General features: G+C 40.5%; 1 non-coding gene across 1 annotated transcript; it reads right to left on the bottom strand.

The window, feature by feature from the left end:
• Positions 1-2,522: 2,522 nt before the first annotated feature.
• On the bottom strand, positions 2,523-2,629 carry LOC148565623 (small nucleolar RNA R71). The gene has a single exon (XR_015885122.1). It is a non-coding gene; the product is annotated as a small nucleolar RNA R71 (small nucleolar RNA).
• Positions 2,630-6,425: the final 3,796 nt, after the last annotated feature.

Consider the following 6,425-nt stretch of genomic DNA (forward strand, 5'->3'; position numbering starts at 1 on the left):
CACTAATGTTGGAATGAGACAAAATGAGCACTATGAGCCACGTTAACTCCCACGTTAACTTAGTTAACGTGGAAGCTAACGTGGATAAAGGGGATGATGAGCCAAAGTTAGTGACACTCACCTTTGTCACTAACGTTGGAGATGGCTATCATTACTACGTTAGAAGCCACGTTAACCTAGTTAACGTGGACTCTAACGTGGGAAGTAGGGGCGTTTTGGAACGTTAGTGACAAAGGTAAGTGTCACTAACATTCTCGAAGGATTGGCAAGCCTACGTTAAAGGTCACGTTAGCTATTCTAACGTGGACTCTAATGTAGGGAGATGGGAGGATTCTAAACGTTATTAGAAAAGGTAAGTCCCAATAACGTGTGCGAAGGACCAAGAGGCAATGTTAGTGGTCACGTTTGTGCCACTAACGTTGAAGTTAACGTGGATTATCCTTGGGTTAGGAACGTTAGTGAAAAAGGTGATTGTCACTAACGTTCTCGAACCCACACTTTCACTTAAACGTTAACACCCCTAACGTCCTAAGCTAAAGTCCCTGCCTACTTCACACTTTCTCTCTGCAAGAAAAGCTAAGACCAATTAAGAAGATAACTGCTTCAAACTCAAGATCAAAAGCCCCATACCCAAGACTTGAAGAGCCAACTAGAAGATCAGAAGAGTAGTATATATAGGGGTAGTTTTGAATTAGAAAAGGGGTTGAAACTTTTGAGAACTACTCTCTGTATAATTTTACTTTCTTTGCACTTCTAGTTTTACTTTCATAATGTATTCTCCATCTTTGTTTTCCTTTTCCAGAGCTATGAACAACTAAACCCCTTTCATTGGGTTAGGGAGCTCTGTTGTAATTTGATGGATCAATACTAGTTTTCATTACTTTTCTTCTTTCTTTTCTCTTGATTTTACTAGAAAGCTTTTGAACTTCATCTAATTAGGTAGTTATCTTGGAAAAGAAGCTATTCATACTTGGATCTCTTCTGAACCTTGGAAGAGGAATGAAGAGATCATGCTAGAAATGCTTTCTCATGTTAGACCAAATTGGGTTTGGAAGGGTATGGTGACTATAATCCTACCAACACTTGATTTGGGAATACATGTGGTATAATCAGTGACCATACTTCATCTCTTCTCATGAGCAATTGACCAAGGAATTGGCTATTGATCAAGATTTGAGAGATTGAATTACCAAGGAGTTGGAATTCGATCACTTAAGATTGCCAAGGAGATCAATGAATGAATTGATTGAGGAAGAGATGAAAATGAACTTGATCCGAAGAATGCAACATCTCCTAAGCCCAATGAATCCCCATTTCTGATCTTACCCATTCTTTTTAATTTCTGCAATTTACTTTTTTGAGCATCTTCCCCTGTCCCATTTAAGATTCTGCAATTTACTTTCCGCCATTTACATTCAGCTCTTTATTTCCATCATTTACGTTTCTGCTATTTACTTTTCCGCCATTTAATTTTCTGCAACTCTCAAACCAATTTCTGCTTAGCTCAACTTGAACATTCCTCTAATTAAAGTTGCTTGACCAATCAATCCCTGTGGGATTCGACCTCACTCTATTGTGAGTTTTTACTTGACGACAATTCGGTATACTTGCCGAAGGAAATTTGTTATGAGATAAGTTTTTCGTGCATCAAGTTTATGGCGCCGTTGCCAGGGATTGATTTTGTATCAACAATAATTAAATTGGAGGATAACTAGATTGAGCATTTTTATTTTGTTTGATTTAAATTTCTATTTGAGTAATTTACTTTCAGTTTTAGTTATTTTCTTCCCTTCCCTCTACTCCTTTTTCTTAGTTATTTACGATCCAGTTCACTAACCCACTAACTGTTTGATATATTGCATCAATCACACTAACAGCATTTCTAACAAGAATACTTTCTGCATCTATTTCCTTGCTTGTGCCTTGTTGGTTGTATGACAGGGAGAAGAAGCGGAGCTTCAACTTCCTTTGATTTCGAACCTGAGAGGACCTTCTTTAGATTAAGGAGAGAAGCAAGAGAAAAATGAGTAGTTGGTGCTGAGGAAGAGGAGGAATACTTTGAACCAAACATGGATGAAAACATGCAGAACCATCATGAAGAAGAGGCTCACAACCATGACAGAGAAGGTCGAGCAAATCATGCTGGGGAGGAGAGAAGAGTCTTAGGCTCTTACATCAATCCAAACCCAGGAAACTGTGGAAGTAGCATCCAAAAGCCAACCATACATACGAACAATTTTGAACTAAAGCCACAGCTCATCACCCTTGTTCAGAACAACTGTTCGTTCAGAGGAGGTGTCCAAGAAGACCCCAACCAACATCTAACCACCTTCCTGAGGATATGTGATACTGTGAAGTCTAATGGTGTTCATCCTGACGTCTATAGACTGCTCTTATTTCCATTCTCACTCAAGGACAAAGCATCTAAGTGGTTGGAATCCTTCCCTAAGGAGAGCTTGACAACTTGGGAAGATGTGGTGAACAAATTTTTAGCAAGATTCTATCCTCCTCAAAGAATCAACAGGTTGAGTGCTGAGGTCCAAACTTTCAGGCAACAAGATGGTGAAACTCTATATGAAGCGTGGGAGAGGTTTAAGGACCTGACAAGGAGGTGTCCACCATATATGTTCAATGAATGGGTGCAGCTACACATTTTCTATGAAGGCCTTTCTTATGAATCAAAGAAGGCAGTAGACCATTCATCCGGGGGATCCCTAAACAAGAAGAAGACCATTGAGGAAGCCATAGATGTCATTGAGACTGTAGCAGAGAATGACTATTTCTATGCTTTCGAAAGAGGCAATACTAGAGGAGTGATGGAGCTAAACAATGTGGATGCACTGCTGGCCCAAAACAAGCTCATTACCAAGCAGCTGGCTGACCTCACCAAGAAGATGGAGAGGAACCAAGTAGCAGCAATCACCACCTCATCAGCAACCTAAGAGGGAGTGAATGCAGAGGTACAGGGTGAGCAGGAGCAAGCCAATTACATTGGAAATTCACCCAGGCAGAACCATGATCCATACTCCAAGACCTACAACCCTGGATGGAGGAATCACCCAAACTTTGGGTGGGGAATCAACAAGATCAAGGCCAAGATCAGAGACGTCACAACCATAATAACAATGTAGCTCACCAATACTCCACACACAGACCATATCAACACCACCCTAACAACACCTCTCCACATCCATATCAAAACTAAAATAACCCTTCTCATCCTTCCACCTCCAATCCCAACCCACCATCATCTGATGACAGACTCTCAAGGATTGAGAACCTACTTGAAGGCATATGCAAAGAGATGCAAGACAGTAAAGCGTTCCGAGAAGAAGTGCGGTCCAATATACAAAATCAAGATGCTACCATCAAGAAACTTGAGACACAAGTTGGCTACTTATTCAAGGAAATTCCCAGCCACAACCTTCTCAGCGATACTGACTCAAACCAAAGGGAGGAGTGTCAGGCTATCACCCTCAGGAGTGGGAAGAGACTGAAGGAAGCCTCCCTGAAACCACAAGAAGAGGACTCAAGTGAAAAGGAAGAGGAGCAAAATGAAGTTCGAGTTTCCACTTCAAGTTCGCAAAAACGGGAGGAATTGCTGAAGCCAGACGTTCCAAGAGTCCCATACCCTCAGCAATTGAAGAAGAAGGGGGATGACAACCAGTTCTTAAGATTTTTGGAAATCTTCAAGAAACTACAAATCAACATACCCTTTGCTAAAGCAATAGAGCAAATGCCACTCTACGCCAAGTTTTTAAAGGAGCTATGAGGCCAGGGCATTTTGGCCAGTTTCGCTGACCTTTTCTTTACTGTTTTTAAGGTAGTTTCATGCATTTTCTTAGGAAATAAGCTAGTTTTGGGTAGATATTCACTTACATCTTGATTCAAGCATACATTGTGCACTTTACATGATTTCATGAGGATTTTGCATGAATTATATGATAAATTGGATGATGCATGATCCCATGATTAAGAGCAAGACTTTGATGCACTTTGTTTGATTGATTTCAGGCCAAAAGAAGAAGAGAAGAGCCACGTTAGTGGCTACGTTAGTTACACTAACGTGGGCACTAACGTGGAAGGAAGGAAGGCCCCAACGTTAGTGAGAAAAGTTAGTGGCATTAACTTTGAAGAAAGGAAATGGAGCCAACGTTAGTGACACTTAACCTTATCACTAACGTTGGACCAAGCTCATAAGTGGCCACGTTAGTCGCCACGTTAACTTAGTTAACGTGGCCTCTAACGTTAAGAAGGAAAGGGGAAGCCAACGTTAGTGACATTCAACAATATCACTAACGTTGGCCAAGTCACAATAAGCCACGTTAACTCCCACGTTAACCTAGTTAACGTGAAAGCTAACGTGAAGAAGCAAAGTGGTCGATAACGTTAGTGACACCAAACATTGTCACTAACGTTGGAAGGAACCCACATAATCCCCAATAAGCCACGTTAACTCCCACGTTAACCTAGTTAACGTGAAAGTTAACGTGAAGAAGAAGGTGATCGCCAACGTTAGTGACACCCAACATTGCCACTAATGTTGGAAGAAGCCCACACAAGCCACTATGAGCCACGTTAACTCCCACGTTAACTTAGTTAACGTGGTAGTTAACGTGGGCAAAAGTCCCACCTGGCAGCCTGATCATGCCTTCTTCAAACACACATAACTTGAGCCACAAAACTTCACGTGAGGTGATTCCAGTGGCATTGGAAAGTAGGATTCCAGAGCTTTCCAAGCATATATGGCACTACATGGTTGACACTAAATTTGAGGGAGAAAACCTGCCCCGAAAGTACAATGATGAACATGGTATCAACCTGTATTAAGGCCAACTGACCTCTTCACCTTCCAAGAAGTGTAACTCGAGTTGTAGAGCTCCAAATGATGTGATTCCAAAGGCGTTGAAAAGTAGACATCCAGAGCTTTCTAACAATATATAATAGTATGGGGTGGACATTGATTTTGAGCTCCAGAACCTGGAAATATTAAGCCCTAATCGCGAGCGTTATTGGCACTCAAGTTTTCCAGTAACGCTAGACTATGCCAGCGACCATGTCCACTTCAAAGGAGCATAACTTGAGCTACAGAGGTCCAATTGAGGTGATTCCAGTTGCGTTAGAAAGCTGACATTCAGAGCTTTCCAACAATATATAATACTCTATAGTGGGCATGAAATTGAAGCACAAACAAGACGCATCTTTTAAGCCCCAAAAACACCAACTGGGCAGCAAGTGCAACGTTAGCCACAATAACTTTAGCACTAACGCCACACTTGTAGCGTTAGTGTGGCTAACTTTGGCACTAACTTTAGCACCTGGACCTTAACTTGACTCACTTCTCTCTCAAGTCCACTTCAAAGCTCAAGCAAGCAAGCCCACAATTGTCAACCAATCAAGACCACAAGAAGCATCTAGAATAGGAATTTTCATTTAATTATAATTTGCTTTTAATTTTATTTTATAATTTAGGAGAGCCTACATAAAGGCCTTAGTTTTTACATTGAAAATGAGGCTGGAATGGGGGATTGAAGAGGGGTCTTCGGATTCCCTCCCCTCACACACTTTTCCCTCTCTTTCTTTTCTTTGTACTTTTCATTTAGGGGAGTGGGAAAATAGAGGGAGCCTCTTGGCTGAGAACTACTCTCTTTATTTTAATTTCTCTGCACTTCTAGTTTTATTTTCATCATGTATTCTCCATCTTTGTTTTCATTTTCCAGAGCCATGAACAACTAAACCCCTTTCATTAGGTTAGGGAGCTCTGTTGTAATTTGATGGATCAATACTAATTTTCTTTATTCTTCTTCTATCTTTCCTCTTGATTTTACTTGAAAGCTTTCGATCTTCATCCAATTGGATAGTTATCTTGGAAAAGAAGCTATTCAAACTTGGATCTCTTCGGAACCTTAAAAGAGGAATGAAGAGATCAGCTAGAAATGCTTTCTCATGCTGGACCAAATTGGGTGTGGATGGGTATGTGGCTATAACCCTCTCAACACTTGATTTAGGAAATGCTTGTGGTATAATTAGTGACCATACTTCATCTCTTCTCATGAGCAATTGACCAAGGAATTGGCTATTGATCAAGATTTGAGAGATTGAATTACAAGAAATTGTGATTCAATCACTTAAGATTGCCAAGGAGATCAATGAGTGCATTGATTGAGGAAGAGATGAAAATGAAATTGATCCGGAGAATGCAACATCTCCTGAGCCCAATGAACTCCCCATTTCTGATCTTACCCATTCTCTTTAATTTCTGTCATTTACTTTTATGAGCAATTCCCCCATTCCCATTTACAATTCTGCAATTTACTTTCAGTCATTTACTTTCCCGCCATTTTATTTTTCTGCAAATCTCAACTCAATTCATGGATTCGCTCAACTAGAACATTCCTCTAATTAAAGTTGCTTGATCAATCAAT

The sequence above is a fragment of the Arachis ipaensis genome, chromosome B5, assembly GCF_059453495.1.
Source record: "Arachis ipaensis isolate K30076 ecotype BB chromosome B5, ASM5945349v1, whole genome shotgun sequence".
NCBI lineage: Eukaryota > Viridiplantae > Streptophyta > Magnoliopsida > Fabales > Fabaceae > Arachis > Arachis ipaensis.